Source organism: Eucyclogobius newberryi, unplaced genomic scaffold (assembly GCF_026437365.1).
Source record: "Eucyclogobius newberryi isolate DKJ021-1_F unplaced genomic scaffold, fEucNew1.0.hap1 SCAF_9, whole genome shotgun sequence".
Taxonomy (NCBI): domain Eukaryota; kingdom Metazoa; phylum Chordata; class Actinopteri; order Gobiiformes; family Gobiidae; genus Eucyclogobius; species Eucyclogobius newberryi.
This window is the reverse complement of record NW_027316532.1, coordinates 26,592,508-26,612,672: the sequence shown is the minus strand read 5'-3', so window position 1 is coordinate 26,612,672 and position 20,165 is coordinate 26,592,508. Positions and strand designations below refer to the sequence as shown.

Genomic DNA, 20,165 nt, shown 5'->3' with positions numbered 1-20,165 from the left:
TAACCAAAATACACTAAACTGTAGCGTAAATGTCAGAGGGTGCGTGATTGGGATAAGCGAAGGGATTCTTGTGCGGCGCTGGGTTAAAGTTGGTAATCCATTGTTTAAGGATTTGCTTTTCAAATAGGCCATTAACTGCACTTAACTGTACATCACAGCAACAACAAAAATTGAAGGTCATGTAACAAACTTTTATTTCTTCTCTCACAAGACAGTGTGTTGTAAATATATAGCTAATTGTAAAAAAATAAGAAATTGGATTACAATCGGTCTAAAGGTATGGCATTTGTTGACTGTAGGGAATATCAATGTCTATTTAAAGATGTCCTAAAATCTAAGATCATACACAAAAACAGCCAAGGACAAGAACTGAGAAGCTAATCACTGTTTATTTACAAAACAATATTACAACTGTACAACAGACTGTCGAAAAATATATCTAAAAGGACAGTTTGATTATTTAAATGTCCGTTAGGCTCTTTATTGTGTGCAGCGGGAAGGCTTCATCTGCTACAAAAACATGGGGCTGTAGGCCTCTGCCTTCAGTCCCGGGCAGCTTCTGGTCAGGGGGCAGCTGGAGGGTGCCTTCACGCAGGGCCTGACCAAATGCGGAGTTTGCAAAGGTTCCCCCATCACTCGTCCTCCCGTATCCCCCCACATCGATAACCCGGAACCGATACCGGGCATCGACCACGGCAAGGAGAACCAGCGAGTGATCCCCCTTGTAGTTGAAGAAGCTGGATCCTGAGTTGGGAGGGGCCTTCATCCGCACATGTTTGCCGTCCACAGCTCCACAGCAGAGAGGGTAGTTCCACCGCTCCTCGAACTCTGCTGCAACGCACCTCCAGCCCTCTGCTGTGGGCACAGCCATAAATTCGTCCACAAGACAGTCCCAGATGGCAGCCGCCACATCAGGGACAATGGAGGCGACTGTGGACACACCAACCCAGAAGCTGCTGGCAATTGTCCTGTAGGAGTCTCCAGTGGCAAGATATCTGGATCAAAAAACAAACATACAAATAACTATATAGCCTAAATACAGTTTACTTGTACTTTTATCAAATATACCAAGAACATATATCAAGAACAAGCAATATAAAGACTTTTTACTAACTATTACAGGACTATTTACACTGATTACTTTTATTAGCTATGTATGTTTAACAATACACTCGGTTATTATTACATCTGATGAATTACTGACCGAAGTAAGATGGGCAAGCGCTCAGCAGCTGGAATCGAGCGTCTGTAGTTTGTGTCCTGGTATGTTATCCTCGCACCAACGCGGGACAACAGGTCGAAAAAACCGGGACAGACGAAAATAGTGCTGAAAGCGTTGTTCGTCGAGACGCAGCTCTTGAAGCAAATGGTGGTATTCGCCAAACTCAGACCGTCTCTGCAGTATCTGGTGTACCCAGGCACGTCGCCGCCGAGCCCGGCGCCTCTGTGTGACAATAACTCCACTGCTCATGCGACAACACCTCTACTGCGCATGTGCGCAGACAGCTGGAGCGCGCCAGAGCGCGCGTCCACTGCGTAAAACCTTTCTATGTACACGCGCTCAAATTCTGCGTCGGGCGCGTTTAAGCGTGTGCGGTCTGTACGTAGCTTTAGCCATGAGGCTATAACGAGCTATAAGGAAAATGCCGCGGTCCCTGAAACTGCGCGGCAATTTGACCGCGCCGCGGCTCTCCAGCCATGGCCTTCCAGAAAAGGGGTCAATGTCACGGTTACGTTTTCAAACCTTTATATCGACGAGCAAATTAATTTCTAATTAATTAATTAATTTAGATATCTGATTATAGTTGTTAAAATTGCCGATTATCCGGCTGGTGCCCCATTCTTTCCTTAAAAATATGATTCAAACTTACCCACACTTAAGCAGTGTGTCATGTTTGAAATCTTGAACAATTCTTTAATCAATATCAACCCTGAATGCCCCCCCCCCCCCCCCCCTTTCACAAGTGGGTGGACATTCAGAACCTTACAGTACTTGTACTAGTATGTTACCCTACAGGCGTGCGCACTTTCGCAGCCGTGCTTCGCACGCCCTTTACGGAACTAATAGGCCTCTCACCATCTTGTGGCGCTCGGGCCTAATTAGACTTGTTAAGCAGGTCAATAATAAATGTACATATCTTAGAGTGTACAAAAATCGAGTGGCAAATGAAAGGTCAGGGATTGAAGGTTAGTTTGACACAATTTACCTGTTGGTACAAATAAGGTAACCATGACCTCCATTGGTTTCAAAATAACCAAAAGTGAAAGCTTACTAAACCTGACTAGAATCCTAACAAACAAGAGATGGCATTTATTATGTTTTGTCAAGAGCACTGTCTAATCTTCTCTGGTGTTGTCTCTTAGGTGAGCATTTCCACCGTGGGCTACAGGGATGTGGTTCCAGTCACCATCCTGGGATGCTTTGTGGCCTTTGGTTCCATCTCGTTCTAGATCATCCTCAAAAGCTATCCAATCTCTTTCCTGATCAAACAACTTTTCTGATCATTACAGCAAGCTGAAGGCCCAGGAGTACAATATAACGTCTGTGCAGCGGCGCTTGCAGCTTTGAAAAATGTCTTAGACGCAGGTGTGCCTTCTGCTTTCATCCTTCTGAGGGAAATTATGCTGTTCACAATGACCTTAAAATGTATCCATAAGTGCTTCCCAGTGGTCGAGTGGTTGTCGAGAGTTTGAATTCCAAGTCCAACTGCATGTCTTCCCTTCTCTCTCATTCCCCATTTCACCCTGTCCTCCCCTGTCTAATAAAGCCTACAGGCAACAAAATATAGGTACATTTCATTAGGCTTTCATGCCCATATATGTGAGATATGCCACTAAGGAAGAGGGGAATTGAGTTTGGGGAGGACTAGGCTAGACCAGAAGGGAGGTTGGAGAACCAAAATAATAATAAGGAAAACAGGGCAAGGCAAGGCAAGGCAAGTTTATTTGTAGAGCACATTTCATACACAAGGCAATTCAAAGTGCTTCACACAGCAGGAAAAATGCATTCAAATCACAAAGAAATTACAGAAACAGAAATACAATAGAATTAACTAAATTAAAAATTGTCAATCCAACTGATTGTCTAAACTAATAAAATCACAAACAAAAGAGAAGAGTGCAAGAAAAAATCCTTTCAGTCATATGCGCAGCTAAACAAAACTGTTTTTAGCTTAGATTTGAACATTGTCAGAGTAGAAGCCTGTCTCACATCTTCAGGAAGCTGCATAAAACTGAAATGCAGATTACCCATGTTTTGTCCTGACTCTGGGCACCAGCAGGAGGCCGGCCCCTGAGGTCCTCAGAGTCCGAGATGGTTCATATGGCAAACACATGTCTGAGATGTACTTTGGTGCTAGGCCATGGAGAGACTTGTACACAAGCAGAGCTGCTTTAAAGTCTATTCTCTGAGCCACAGGGAGCCAGTGCAGAGACCTGAGAACAGGACTAATGTGATCATACTTCCTGGTTCTAGTCACCCGAGCAGCAGCGTTCTGGATGTACTGCAGCTGTTTTACAACTCGTTTGGAGAGGCCAGTGAGCAGGCCGTTACAGTAGTCTAATCTACTGGAGACAAACGCATGGATAAGTCTCTCTAAATCTGGTTTTGACACTACATTTTTGACTTTGGCAATGTTTTTTAGATGGTAAAAAGCTGCTGATGTTACTGATTTGACGTGGCTATTAAAGTTCAAGTCTGAGTCCATTATTACCCCCAGATTTCTAACTTGGTTTGTAGGTTCTAGAGCGAGACTCTGGAGGTGACCGCTAACACTTTCTCTTTGTTTCTGTGGGCCAAAAACGATTATTTCAGTCTTGTCTGAGTTCAGCTGGAGAAAGTTGTTTTGCATCCACACACTGATCTGTTGGATGCAGTGACAGAGTGAATCTACTGGTCCATAGTCACCTGCCGACAGTGAAACATAGATCTGAGTGTCGTCTGCATAATTGTGATAGGACACATTTTCACTGCGTATCAACTGACCTAATGGCAGCATGTAGAGGTTGAACAGAAGGGGACCCAGGACTGACCCTTGGGGCACTCCACAGGTCAGGGTCATGTGGTCTGAGACGCAGCTACCAATTTCAACAAAGTACTTCCTGTCTTCCAGATAGGACCTTAACCAGTTTAGGGCAGTGCCAGTGATGCCCACCCAGTCCTCTAGTCTCTGTAAGAGGATCCCATGATCGACAGTGTCAAAAGCAGCACTCAGATCTAACAGAATTAAGACTGAAGCTTTGCCTGTGTCAGTGTTCAGGCGAATGTCATTTGTCACCTTGACAAGAGCAGTCTCAGTGCTGTGATGAGGTCTAAAACCTGACTGAAAAACATCAAATGAGTTGTTTATTAAGAGGAAATCTGTGAGCTGTTGGTAAACAACCTTTTCAAGGACTTTGCCCCAAAATGGCAGATGGGCCGATAATTACTCAGTACTGTGACATCAAGACTGCTCTTCTTTAGGAGAGGCTTTATGACCACAGTTTTCAAAGACATTGGGAATGGTCCAGATTGAAGCGACATGTTAACTATGTGAGTGAGTGGTGCTAACAAACTGTTCAGCACAGACTTTAGAAATCTTGTGGGTAACACATCGAGGCAGCATGTAGATGAACTCAGACTGGTGATGATCTCCTGGACAGTTTTGTCAGTTACTGGTGCAAAGTGAGTTAGCTCTAAGTGTCTTGGTGGTTTTATGGTCATTTTTTGCATTGTGGGATTTATAGCATTTTTAATGCCCTGAACTATGTCATTAAAGAATAATGAAAACTCATTACACGTGGATGTAGAAATGAGTTCTAACGGCAGCTGAGCTGGAGGGTTTGTTAATCTGTTTACTGTGGCAAACAGGACACGCGAGTTGTTACTGCAGCTTCCAATAATTTCAGAGAAATATATTTCCCTAGTTCTATATAAGATTAGGTTGTACATGTTCAGCTTCTCTTTGTAAATCTCTTTTTGAACCTGGAGCTTTGACTTGCGCCATTTCCGTTCGGCCCTGCGGCACTCCCTTTTCTGTGCCCTGACCGAATCATCATTTCTCCATGGCGCCTTCTGCTTATTTTTAACCATTTTAGCCTTCATACGGGCGATGGTGTCCAGAAAATTCAAAACACTAGATGTAACAGAGTTCAACAAATCATTTACATTAGAACATGAGACATTTTCAAAGTTTATCATTTCCATAAACAGTGCACCTGTGCCATCACTTATGTGTCTCCTCTGAAAAACTGCAGGACCAACCGGTGGTTTGGGAGAAACAGACAGGTCAAAGAAGACACAGAAAAGATCAGACAGAGCAACATCAATCACATTAACATTTGAAATATTTACCCCCTTTGTAATTATGAGATCTAGAGTGTGTCCTTTGCTGTGGGTGGGGCCTCTCACATGCTGAGTAAGACTGAAGGTTTCAAGGACAGCATCAAGCTCTTTAGCGTTTCTGTCACAAATATTATCAACATGGCCATTGAAATCACCTGTAATGACCAAACCATCAAAGTCTTTGCATACAACTGAAAGCATCTCAGTAAAATCATCAATAAAACGTTGGCAGTGCTGGGGAGGTTTGTATAAAACAATGAAGAGAATGGATGGAGACCGTTTTAGCTCCATTTTAAAGGATACATACTCAAATGATGAAAACACCCCAAAAGACAACCTGCGGGTAATTATTTAATCTCTAAAGACAGCACAGACTCCTCCCCCTTTTTTGTTTTCTCGTGTTTCAGATTCAAACTTAAAGTTAGGTGGAGCAGATTCTATCAGAACTACATTTCCTGTGTTTTTGTCAAGCCATGTTTCAGTTAAAAACATAAAATCAAGATTATAAGAAGAAATAAAATTATTAATTAAGAGTGATTTGTTACATAAGGATCTGACATTTAGCACAGCAAGTTTCAGATTAGTTTCAGTGGGACTGGGCTTTATCTTTTCACAGGGAATATGAATCACATTTCTCAAATTGGGCCTGACTCGCATTTTCTTTTTCCATCTGTGTGATGATGTGACTACAGAAATAGCACTAGGGGAGGCTCTTTTTACATAGGGCCCCGGGTTGGTTTGATTTTTAATATGACAATAAGTCCTGGCAACGCTGAGACCCAGTGCATCCTAGCTATGGGAGATTGGATGGGTGGTGGGGCTTTTGTAGCCGAGGAGAGTTTGGGACCTGGTGAGAGGCGAGGGGGGATGGGTGGTGGGGCTTTTGTTGGTGTAGTCGGCTTGAGCAGGGAAGAGTTGATAAGTATTGACATAGCCCTTGATCTTGCTATATTGGGCGTGAGTGGAGCCATCTTAATGCCTGATTTGATCAGACTTTCAAAATGGCTGGGAAGGCCCATGGGTGAGAGTGGAGATGAGAAGGAGAATGATGAATCTTTAGTGGGAGTAGATGTTGCAGGGGGAACCCAGGGATGGTCTGAAGGCAGGGGCGATGACAGGGATGTTGTTGGGCCTGTCACAGATGGGTCCAAGGCCTTTGAAGATTGTTCTTTTGCTGGAGGCGCTGGAGGTGAATGTGGAGCTGCTGGAGCTGAATCCTTTGCTGGTGGTGGTGGAGCAGCTGCTGATGAATCCTTTGGTGGAGGCTGAGGTTGTGGTGCTGTTGCGGAAACTATTCTATAAGAGAAAATGAGGCAAAATATAACCAAGTTGTCTTGTTCAAAAGTGGTTCTTTATTTTAGCCGTGCACAGCCAAAAAGCTCTCCCTGACATTTGCCTTTCTGTCCCTCCCTGATCTGACCAGAGCAAACATTGAGTTCAGCTTATTAAGGCACAACAGGTGCCACGTATGCACAAAACCAGTCTAAACATATTGCAGAAAAACAATCAACACTCAATGTTCCACCGCAGAGACATCCTTGGATCCGCAGCTGTCAGTCCGTTTACCCAGAGATGTCTGCATACAGAGTCATAATAAGTGTGACCCGGATGTTACACATATGTTGACCTAAGTTCTATGGCATCAGGCAAAGACATTACATTTTTACACCACAGTGCTTTTGACGTTGAAACATTGGCTCGGTCTCTGGCTGATGGAGCAGGAATTCTTCTCTCATTCCTCTATTCTCTAACTATCTGCCCAGGACCCCCTGTCCAGGCCCAGTCCAATGCCTCAGAGCGTGGAGCAGGTTCTCTGTCAGCACCCTCACTCCACCTCTGCATAGGTGGGGGCCATTTCTCTTAAACAGGTCCTCTCGTTTCCAGAATAGATAGAAGTTCTCAATGTAGTGTAGTCCTCTCGGGGCACACTCTTTGGACAGCCATGTGTTCAGCTGAAGAAGCCAGCTAAACTTGTTTATCCTCCTGTCGATGTTTGGAAGAGGTCCACTTATGAATGTTTTGATTTCCATTTTATCAAGCACGTCGAATAACTTCAAGAAGTCTTTTTTCAAAACTTCAGTCTGTTCCCGCCGCATGTCCACTGCACCCACGTGCACAATCAGCTGTTTAGCTCCTCCATGCTTAGCCATAATATTTCGTTATCTCAGAAACAGTGGCGCTTGGAAAAGAATGTGTGTTTATCTTTTCATGTGTGACTTATCGCGCCGTCTCCAATCAAAACAATCTGTATGACCTTGGCTCTTGGCACGGATCCTCCTCGCTGTATTTTGGCCACGTCATCTTTCCTTTTTTCATTTAATTCCATCTCTGAAAGTGGTAAAAATCAGTTTGTGAGCTGTATTTTAGGTGATCTTTGTATCGTTTAGGCTTTGCTCCAAGTTTGTTCCAAGAAACAGCCTGGTCTTTCTGGTTTTTAGACAGTTTTGGAAACGACACAGAGTCACTGAAAGTAGCAGTTTTTCTTGTAAAAAGTGTGCTCTTCTTACCATCGGTTGACACAGGAATGGTATCGTGAAGAACTTTTTCAGATTCCAAAACAAAAATCCGTGTTTTCAGCTCATTAATTTCTTGTTGATATTTCCGACAGCGTTCACAGTCTTTCTCCCTTCTTCTCCCGGACATGTCGCTGGCGTCAGATATGTCGTTAAAACTGGAAAAATGTTCTTAAAATCCTTGGTTTACTTGAAAAAGTCTAAAGCAAAAATGTTTGGGAGACAAAAACTGATTAAAAAGCAAAATAAATAAGGAAAGCAGCGATAGCAAGCGGAGCGAGCGAAAAAGTGTGTGCACTCTTCGGAAGCAGGAAGGGTAGTTGGGTTTTAGTGGCTGGTGCTGTATATTGTACACAAGTGAATAAACAAACAACATATATCCAAAATATTAACAATCTACAGAATGAATATTGAGCTCAATTGTATTTGAGGTTTTTCTTTTAATCTTCAAATGCACATATTTACAAAATGTTCTTCAACAACAAAACAATAGCAGCAATAGAATTAACCGGTAACTCCTAAAAGAGGAGTAGCCCCACCACTAGTGACATAACAGAAGTGGAAAGGCTGCATCAGACCACAAAAGGTTGAAGGGTTGAGTTCAGGTTTTAGTTTCTTTTCTTAGCTCGCCAGGTAACCTTAAAGGTGGTATGGACGATTTTTTTCAGCATTTTTTTTTATCATATTTCGACACAGTATACATCTATATCTACTATCTATATCCATCTTTATCTATACATATATGGATATATATTATTATTTTACACATTTACACTAATAAGTGAAATATACTTGTATTGCGTATAAGTTTAGCCGAGCCAGATACGAGGCGAGAGTGTCTTCAGACTTGTTTTATTGAACATGTGCGGGAACTCCGGAAGTACCGGTACGGACTGCAGTAGGGACATAATACGCGATTGCGCAATACATTACATCCCCCTTCTCAGAATAAAATAAACAGTTCAAAGAACAGTCACCCGTGTAACAAACATTTTACATAGGACATTGAAATAAACTTTTCTTTCAATATATATTTATGTTACGATGGCGTATAAGGGCCAACCAAAAAAAAAAAAAAATGCGGGGCACTACGAGAATAAAGTCATTAATTAATGACTTTTTTCTTGTTAAATAACGAGAAAAATCTCATAATTTAAAGACAATAAAGACAGATATGCGGTTCACTTTCAGCACCATGTTACGTGCTCCCCCCTCAGTGTTGCATAATGGTACAGTCCAGTAACAGCGCTGTGTTTTGTATGAACTGTGTTTAAAGCTATGAAGCTGATCTGCACTGAGTCAAATGCATCTGTCTGGAGTCTTCATTACACAAACACACCACCACCAGGACGCAAATGGCGCTTGGTTAAAAGTGAATACAAATGCCCACAATAGATGTCGATCTTTATGACGCGGGTCTTTTAGACATCACAAACAATCATGTACCCGGTGCAGTGTCCCCATGTCAGGTCTTGGATCTGTAAAATGACGGACTTGTGTATTGGGTGCTCGCGTGTGTTGGAGCTGCGCTCATGCCATGATGTATGGATGATGTATGGATGATGTATGGATGAAGTATGGATGATGTATGGATGATCCTTGTGTGTAAAACATCCGGGCGTCAGGAGGAGCTGAGAGGAGGCGCAGACAGATGTTTTGTGTTCTGTGTGTTTTACTGAGTTTGTCCAAAGGATGACAAAAGGTTAGAATCCGGGCATTAAACTTAAGTGCACACAATGAGCACGTGAGAATAGTGACTGTGCGCAAAGTGCCCACGTAGAGAAACAACACTATAGAGGAGCAGAACATGTGTGAATATAAGACCGAGGCTGCTCCTCCTGTCTGCGGGCTGCTGTGGCACGGAGCACGGCTGCTGTTTGAGCCCACAGTGCACTACAGCTGCACCATGGAGAAAGTAAAGCGTTTATCCAACTGTTTGAATGATGTGTAACAGGAAAGGTGCTGCTAAACGCAGTGTCTTGTCTTGTAATAAACACACGTAAGACATTGTTTTAAAGGCCAGGAAACACTTTAACATCTATTTCAGGCTTTTATGTAGTTCTAAACTGTCAACTCATCCAAGCCCGTTCTTTTGCGTCCTGACTGTGGGGCTGAAAGTGAACCGATCACGTCACTTTGAATCGGCGCCTAAACCACGACTTTTTTCTCGTTAATTAAGGAGTTTTTTTCTCATTAATTAAGGAGTTTCTTTCTCGTTATTTAATGAGTTTATTGTCGTTAATTTACGACTTTTTTCTGACTTCGACTTTTTTCTCATTAATTAACGTCTTTTTTCTCATTAATTAATGACTTTATTCTCGTAGTGCAGCGCATTTTTTTTTTTCTTGGTTGGCCCTTATACTTGTAATATGTAAACAATAAACTGTTTTTTTTTTTCAATATATATATATGTATAACTGTTTTTTTTTTCTTTTCAACATATATATAAACAGTTAAATAAGGCATTTCACCCTGGAGAGACTCAGACACAAAAGCAGAAAAGATGTTTTAGCGAACTTTATTGCAAAGTTTATTTGGCGCTCAGACCCCGGTGGAAGGCGTAGCGATCATGGGCACTCCATGATCTGATTGAATTAGATACCTTCCCCCCGGAGCCTGGAGACTGGTGATGGTAGATGTGGAGAGAAGGTAGAGAGAATAATAGATGCAGAGGAGGAGCAGGGGAGGTGGTGGGTCGCAGAAACGGTTTGAAGCGACTGAGCCATTAGCCTGAGCGCTTAAATGCCACCGCCTGTGCGTCGATTGGAGCGGGGAGGAGTGACTGAGAGCGTTGATTGGGGATGAGGAGCAGGTGTAGGGGCCATGACGCGGACGTCCCCCGTCCTTTTACCATCCTTCTTGGCCGAAAAAAACTGCATAACCTCTTTGGGATAAGCGCAGAAACCTGGGAGAGTCCATGGTGAAGTGAGGGATCTGACTCTCACAGACGGACAGGCGGACGCCCGCTTGAGTGCGATGATGGCGCTGGGGAGAGGGGTCCTTCCGTGGAGGCCGACGCAGATTTAGGTTTGGTCTTCCAGGTGAACTTACGCAGGCTTCATTTTGCAAATTTCCTTTATTATTTTTTTTTTTTCCCACACCAATACTAACAATAATAACAAATATAGCCGCAAGCGGCAATGATCGGCCCTCGCCACGCCGCCGCCACGCCGCCGCCACGCCGCCGCCACGCCGCAAGAGGAGGGGGCGCTAACGCGCCCCAATTGTCCTTTTATTACGCCTACTGCTGAATCTGTGACGCTGTCACATCTTCTCCCCTTTGTTTTACCATCAAAAAGCAATTTTATTTTGAATTCTTGGCAAAATGTGCGGCTTTGCCGCACAGACACCGTGACTCTTTGAATAAAAATGTGGATAACTTTTGATGGTCCACACCTGAAGATGAGTCTCACCAAATTTCACGTTGATAGGGCTGACGCCCTGGGAGGAGTTGGAAAGTATAAAGTGTAAGCATGTTCTGGTGATTTCCCCATTGGAATAACATGGGAGGATTTGGTCATCGCTTCAGCAAAGCCGTAACAATTATGACATGGGTCTCATTTACTTTTTTGATGGGTATGCCAAAATTGAGTTTTGTGTCAAATTTCAGATAATTTCGCAAAACTGAACATTTAACCTCCATATAAAATCTGTAGGGGGCGCTGTGGCGCCAAATTAATTAATTTCACTTCAAGTAGGTTTAGGGCAAAGAGTTTAACAACTGATTCTAATTTGACGCAATTTGGACTTTATCTGCGCAAACGGCAGGGATGTTAAATTTGGGAGGTTTCTGAAATTCTAGCTAAAGTTTGCGGCTTCGCCGCACAGAGACCGTGATAGGTATCGATGTAATTTGAATACACCATGAGGTAGGAAAGCGCTCCCTTCAGGGATATGCTCATGCTCAAAGATGATCTGTCTCTCCAGGAACTTCAGGGTTTCCTAAGATCTCATCTTGGAGAAAAAGCAACAACTGAGATGTTCCAGGAGCTGATGTGTGCTAGGCAAGCTGAACAAGAATCCCCTCAGCAGTTTTTGTATCGGATGATTGGACTCAAACAAAAGCTGATCTTTCAGTCAAAACAGGCCAACACAGACATTTCCTATAACCCAAGAACTGTCGAGGAAGTGTTCCTTCACACAATATATCAAGGCCTGGGAGTCAAATATACAGACCTGCGACAGAGACTAAGACCTCTCACCTCAAACAACAATGTCACTGATGAAGAGCTTCTTAGTGAGGTCACAAAGATAATTAGCGATGAAAATGAACACCAGCGAAGATTAAGCCAAGTAGCCCACCAGAAGACACACGCTCGAAGTACTGTGGTCGAAACTAATGACAAGGTAGCTAAAGAGCAACAAACTTCACAAACAATGAGTCAACTTGCTGCCCAAGTACAGACTTTAACTAACATGGTGGCCAGTCTAATGAAACAGAAAGAAGCCCAATCCTACTACTCTCCCCCGCAACCACCACCAACCCGACTTTTCCAACCTCCCGCAAACCACCCTACACCTCCTCCAAAGAAAATCTTTCTATGTCCAAAGTGCACTGAACAGAACATGCAGGATTGCAGTCATTGCTTTGTGTGTAGTGAGTCAGGCTCAACATTTACTGCACTCACTGAGCGACTGCGACAGACTGATGCCCAGTGGTTTAGTTTGTGACAGCATGAGCATGTGGAGCCTTTTGCTGGGCATTTACCTTGGTTCCATTTGTGTGTAGGATCTTTTCCACATTTGGACAATTTTTTGTTTTGCTTTGCACATTTTCTCTTGGTTGCGTGTGTTTTTTCTGAACGTGAGTACTGTATATGCTTTTCTGTTCTGTGCATTAAACTTTGGTTTGCTTGACACTGCAGAGACGTGTGTATCCTCCTCTCTCACCATTCTCATCTGTGTTTGTGACATTTCGAACTGTTGGGGGATTTCTATGGCTTTAGCGAGTGTCAGCTCCTCACCTTTGTCAAGCAGCCTCTCTTGGACACGTTTTTCTTTCACGCCAGCGATAATGGCGTCTATTAACATGTTGTCTGAGTCAGCATATTCACAGTCCAATAATAACAGTCTTAAATCCTTCATAAAATGGTCAAATGTTTCAGTTGCACCTTGTTTCCTCTGTTTGAAACGATGCCTGGCGATCCTCTTGTTTTTACGAGGTCTGATGTAGCCGGAAAACTTGTCAAGGACTTTGACGGGCTCATCTTTTTCGCCGTCACCCCACTCGAGCGTTTTGTAGACTTCTCTCCCTTGTTTGCCAATCCACGTACCGATCCAGCCTGCCTTCTGCTTGGCTTCCAGCGCAGACAGAGGACCGTCGAACACGAAGCTAACGTGGCTCCGAAACCTCTGGAACTCTTGATATAAATCCGCTGTAGGCCATCGGCTAGCTTCTGTATCTTGTATCCAGGGTCCTGGGAAATACTTTTTGTTATGGTTTATATCAAGTAAAATAGTTAAACTTCTTCCACCAAAAGTTCCTCAAGCGGGAACTTTGTAGTTAGTGGGTAAATCGTCTGTTGAAGTTAGGAAATGTACGAAAATATGCAAATATTAGCCTCTCATAGCATTTTTCACTCAATTTATCTCAGAAAGTGAAAGGGTCACACTCTTCATTTTTGGCACATAGACAGACAATACAATGAATATTTGATATGTGAAATGTCAGGTCGATGGGAGTGGTAGTCTTGAATTAGTCATATGTTAAAAAAAACATCATTTCAAAATGATCTCATATTGAAACAAGCTCACCATTAGGGTTGTGTTCAAAAAAAAAAAAAATCGATACAGTGACTCAGTATTGATATGGAGTCCGTGACAACATATCGCCGTATCGATATTTTGAACACAACCCTAATGGTGAGCTTGTTTCAATATGAGATCATTTTGAAATGATGGGTTTTTTAACATATGACTAATTCAAGACTACCACTCCCATCAACCTGGTATTTCACATATCCAATATTCATTGTATTGTCTGTCTATGTGCCAAAAATGAAGAGTGTGACCCTTTTACTTTCTGAGATAAATTGAGTGAAAAATGCTATGAGAGGCTAATATTTGCATATTTTCGTACATTTCCTAACTTCAACAGACGATTTACCCACTAACTGCAAAGTTCCCGCTTGAGGAACTTTTGTTGGAAGAAGTTTAACTATTTTACTTGATAGAAACCATAACAAAAAGTATTTCCCAGGACCCTGGGACGGAAGTAATTTTCTAGGCCCTTTCTGAGAGCTAGCCTATGGCTTACTGCGTCCCAGTCAATTTTCGGATGGTCAAACTGCATCATCATGGCTACGCAGGTACTTTCTGTACTTGACAGTTTTCTGACACCATGTAATATACTTGTATTGCATATAAGTTTAGCCGAGCCAGATACGAGGCGAGAGTGTCTTCAGACTTAAGATAAGATAAGATATTCCTTTATTGTCCCACATGGGGAAATTTCATTGGTGCAACGCAGGTAGATACAGAGGTAGATACAGAAGAACAGATCACTTATAGGAAGTCTGAAAAACACTTTCAGTAGAAGATCTCCTATAAATAAATAAAAACTCCCATAGACAAATAAATAAATAAATACATAAATACCATTGCATGTGATCACGACAGTAATTGCACATGAATATGTGTCACGACAGCACATAGATTGCACATGAATTTCACAGTAATTGCACATGAATTCCAACAGCAATTGCACATATGACAGAATTGCACATCAGTATTAGGTTAGGTGAGTATTGCGAGTGTTCAGTACTAACAGTTTTTGTTATAAAGTCTGACAGCAGCAGGAAGGAAAGATCTGCGAAACCTCTCCTTCACACAGCGAGGGTGGATCAGTCTCTCACTGAAGCTGCTCTCCAGAGCGGAGAGAGTGTCCTGCAGGGGGCGACACTCATGGTCCAGCATAGATGTGAATCTAGCCAGGACCCTCCTGTCCCCCACCTCCTGCACCGAGTCCAGAGCACAGCCCAGGACGGAGCTGGACTTCTTGATGACTCTGTCCAGCCTCTTCCTCTCCCTCTCTGTGATGCTGCTGCTCCAGCAGGCCACACCGTACAGGAGGGCTGATGCCACCACAGAGTCGTAGAAGGTCTTCAGGAGTGGCCCTGTCACTCCAAAAGACCTGAGTCTCCTCAGGAGGTAGAGCCGACTCTGGCTCTTCCTGTACAGTGCGTCTGTGTTACGAGTCCAGTCCAGTTTGTGGTTCAGATGAACACCCAGGTACTTGTATGAGTCCACTCTCTCAATGTCCCGTCCCTGGATGTTCACTGGCGAGGGGGCAGTGGGGTGGCGTCTGCGGAAATCCACCACCATCTCCTTGGTCTTCCCCGCGTTGATGAGGAGGTGGTTCCGCTGACACCAGTCCACAAAGTCCTGCGCCAGTCCCCTGTACTCCTCGTCATCGTCGTCCGTGATGAGTCCGATGATGGCAGAGTCGTCAGAGAACTTCTGCAGGACACAGCTGTCCGTGTCATGTCTGAAGTCTGCAGTGTAAAGGGTGAAGAGAAAGGGCGCGAGGACAGTGCCCTGGGGCGCCCCCACACTGCAGGTCCGAGTGTCAGACACACAGTTCCGGGCTCTCACAAACTGGGGTCGGTCTGTGAGGTAGTCCAGGATCCACTCTGCCAGGTCGTACTCCACACCAGCCGTCTCCAGCTTGTCCCTCAGGAGCAGCGGCTGGATGGTGTTGAAGGCGCTGGAAAGATCGAAGAACAGAATCCTCACAGAGCTGCCAGGCTTTTACAGGTGAGAGAGAGAGCGGTGCAGTAGGGAGATGACAGCGTCCTCCACTCCGATGCCAGACCGACATGTGCGGGAACTCCGGAAGTACCGGTACGGACTGCAGTAGGGACATAATATAAGATATATAAGATATTTCTGAATAAATTATACTGTTTTCAGACACAAAGAAAATGTACGTAGTTGGCAGATTGACAGGGGGCGGCGCCCTTAATGGACCAGCCACTGCTGCTCATCAAGAAGGCCCTGCAAAGGATGTACTTGCTGCAGCTGAGGAAAGCCAAGCTGCAGCGTAGATGATGGTGCAGTTTTACACGGCCTCATCATTGAGTCCATCCTCACCTCCTCCATCACCGTGTGGTACGCTGGAGCCACAGCCAGGGACAAACAGAGACTACTGCGCATTGTGCACTCTGCTGTTAAGGTGATCGGCTGCAGACTCCCATCTCTGCAGGACCTGTATGTCTCCAGGACTCTGGGACGAACAAGTCGATCACAGCCGACCCTTCTCACCCTGGACACAAACTATTTGAGCCACTCCCCTCAGGCAAGAGGCTACGGTGCATCCGGACCAGAACCTTCCGCCACAAGAATAGTTTCTTTCCCTCTGCCGCTGAACTCATGAACACTTCTTAAACACTGTCACTTTAACCATAATTTAATCACCCACTGCACTGTTCACTTTATGCACTACATATGTAAATCCAACTGTAAATGTTGTGTACATCGTAAGCCTTGAGTACATAGTAAGCCTATTTTTATTTTTCATCTAAGAGCCTATTTTTATCCTAAAGCAGATTTGAACTTATTTTTGACTTAAATAGATTGTTTTATCAAGGGAAGTTTTTTTTTGCACTGAATCACCATAGAAAGTTCCTATATGTTTGTGAATTCTGTTAATTGACAATAGCAATAAACCTATCTAAGTTAAGACGCCTTCAGCTGCGTTTAAACAACGCCTTGTCCAACCTTCATGGACAACAAAGCCTGAACGTACGGTGAAATGCAGTGCTGTATACCCCATGTGTGTACCCCATGTGTGTGCCCCATGTGTGTGCCCCATGTGTGTAACCCATGTGTACCCCATGTGTGTACCCCATGTGTGTGCCTGTGTGTACCCCATGTGTGTGCCCCATGTGTGTGCCCCATGTGTGTGCCCCATGTGTGTGCCCCATGTGTGTACCCCATGTGTGTGCCTGTGTGTACCCCATGTGTGTAACCCATGTGTGTGCCCCATGTGTGTAACCCATGTGTGTGCCCCATGTGTGTACCCCATGTGTGTACCTCATGGGTAGGGAAGGGACAGCAGCTGACTGGATGAGATCTGTTTTGAACAGATCTATCCTCATCTCATCTATCTACATATATGTACAATGTATATGTATGTATATATGTAATCAAATGGTCCAAATGAGACAGAAAAAGCCCAGCATGTTTCAGATACAGATACATACTGAAGACTTACAAAATTTCCCCATGTGTGGACAATAAAGGAATATCTTATCTTATTTGAAACTCTTCGGACCTCTTCATTCTTTGTTCTGGTGATGTGTGTGTCAGTCCGTGGTGTGTGAGGGCGACATCTCCGTGGAGACAAGCTGGCAGTGGGCACTTCCCCAGAAAAATTGCACCTTTAAAACATCCTCAAGGCTTTCAAGTTTGATGTGATTTTGTTCTGATCGAATAAAAGACAGCTCAGATTTTGACTGTTGGAAATAAAAACAATCATTATGCATCACTGACTTGCATTAACCTGTTTTACTTGTCTAATTAACCTGTCTCAAGTCAATAAAACCTGATTTAGTTGACACCTGGCTATAAGAGGTAGTAATCTCACCAATGGCATGAATGAATTCCTCTTTCCAATTTACTCATTCTAACCAAATATATATTTTTATCTTTTCTTCTATTTACTTTGGTGTTCAACAGGGTGGACTTATGACCTGTTCACAGTGCCATTTAATTTCCACCGCCCATTGATATTTACTGTTTTCAAGATAAGATTCATCAAAGTCATCAAAAGAGGGCTTGGGTCCATTCCTACTACAATGACCAATACATCAAAGCCAGTGCTCAGTGTGCCTAAACAAAAAAATAGTGCAATAACAAATAAGGAAAGTTTATGGACTTTTGACTAGCACAATACAAAAGAACGGCCCAAACTTAATATTGATTCCAGAAAACAACTTTTTATTGTCAATTTTGTGAAGGTCTATTTTGAGTTTATTGCCCAGAAAAAATATTTACCATTTTATTACCAGTTTTTAATCAGAAAAGTAAAAAAAACCTGCTCTACCCTTTTAAAATAGTTATTTAGCATATACAAATATTATTTTTAAACATAACAGTACAGACCATAACAATATCGTTTTAGTTTTCAAGTTTCATAAGTTGAAACATAAAAGGGTGAGGTTTTACTCACATCTACCAACAACGTTTTGTAACATCTCTCAAATCTGACACACAATTCATCATTAAAAACATATACTTATATCTAAAAATTAAACAAATACACGTTATCAGAGCCCAAGTATAGCACCATATAAAACAATTTAACCTGATGGCACTTGATTTATATGTTCATTAACCTGAGAAAGTCCTAATGAGTCGGAAAGTGCATTACATCCCAATACAATAACAAAAAACCCATCACTCAAATGTACAGTATAATTATCATATTGCACATCCACTCACTATCACTTAAATATCCTGAAACAAGTTAGTACAAATATTATAGCAGCCACCTCTAAGTATTTTCGTCTATTATATAGGTGAACCGTTATTTTCTCTTTTTACTGTATTCCCTGCCTCAGTGGATGGTTTCACCACATAGTGAAACAGCCGAACAGTGATGTGGAAGATTGTTAAAGACAGGCACAGACGGCTGGAGTGGGTTGTTTCTTATCCAGGGGCACGACACAGACTTTGATGTGATTCAAAAAGGAAATCTATAGCACCCGCTACACGTTTTCTACCCATTGTCCCTTTGAGTTCAAGTGCTTCCATTCTCCTATTAAATATTATTTATACTGAAGGAAGAAGCGCAGCGCAGATCCGGATTATGTATTTGGTGCCACATGAGAAACATTTGCATGGGGAGAAAGCGGTGTACGAGCAGAACCTCTCTGTAAAAACAAGGGTCATAGCCATCCTTGGAGGGAATGTGCAGCCCTAGAGGTTTCACCAGCGAGTGCGACTCGGGACGTAAGCCGGCTCTGGCCAGACACATCCCCATGTAAACATCATCGATAGGAAGGATTTGGATGGACTTTGACATGTTATAAATGACTGTAGCAGTGAAGCCGGAGAGTAAGAAGCCTCCACCACTGCAGTATGGAGGATACGAGTTTGATTCCTGCACCTGAACCGGCACGGAGTACTTGGTCCCTGGTGATCGAATGGGACTTGTATTCTCCATCAGATGCCCTATAAACAGATGCTTGCCACCATCATTATCTTTAAGACCGTGGAGATACTCAACCATGTTATCTGTGTTGGCAAAAACATCATCGTCGCCGTTGAACAGGAAGCGAGCGTTAGGGCAGTTTCGCTCCATCCACTCCATGAACAAAATCTGCTTCAGGGTGAGGTTGAAGAACGAATCTTCAAAGTCCCACTGTAGAATGTCGCTGTACAATTTGTGCTCATGCTGAAGAAGCTTGTTTAGCCTCATTTTCTCTATGCCGCGGTCTGATGTCCCAGAAACGAAAATCCTTCTGATCCACAGGCCTTTGTGTTGTCGTTCTCCGGCCCATGTTTTGCGCAGCACCTCTCTCCGCTCGTAGTTTCCGGGTGAACTTTTGATGACCAAGAAGAGAAACACTTTGGACGATTTCTCTGGTCCACCACATTTGTCGGGAATGTCCAGAAGCATGGGGAAGTGGCGGCAGTGGCGGTAGTAGAGAAGGTTTTGAATGTGATTAGGGAGAGAGCTGAAGCCTGAGATGTTGGCCGCAGACGTGTTTCGTTCACACTTTGGCCATGAGTATACGTAAGAGTCGACTTTCGGAGCTGTTGGAGAAGGCTTTTCCTCTACGTCAAGTGTCTTGACATTTTTCTCAGGATAATGTAGGTCTTTGTACAGAAGCATTAAAACACCCAAAGCTACAAGTAAGAGAAACAATGTCTTTTTGAAGCGTCTCATTTTCGCCACGAGGAACTGTGGAGACAAAAAGAAATAACAGAATGTAAAAATTAGATAAATTAAATTGCTATTTTACAAAAGTCTAGTCTGCTACACTTAGTACTACTAAATGTGTTGCTAAATAGCCTGCTTAATAACGCTAAGTTGTCACACCTATACATATATATAAAATATTCACTAGTAACATGGTGTTTGGTTTGGGCACTTTTCCTCCCTATTGCTGATAATAATATTTTGTCTGTTCAGTTTTTGTCTAATCTGTTTAGTTTTTTTTAGATTGGCTCCCGGTCGCGGGTGCGCGCCCGGCAGCCTTTAAAATGGAGACCGGATGGGCTCAGCGCTCTCTCTCAGCTCGGCTCCGCCCATCCCGCTACGGTCCCGCTCCGCTGACACACTCGGCTCGCCTGCTCCCAGCTGGCTCTCACTAGCAGTAGCA

General features: G+C 43.4%; 1 pseudogene; it reads right to left on the bottom strand.

The window, feature by feature from the left end:
* Positions 1–18,576: 18,576 nt before the first annotated feature.
* On the bottom strand, positions 18,577–19,737 carry LOC140353845 (N-acetyllactosaminide beta-1,3-N-acetylglucosaminyltransferase 3 pseudogene; annotated as a pseudogene).
* Positions 19,738–20,165: the final 428 nt, after the last annotated feature.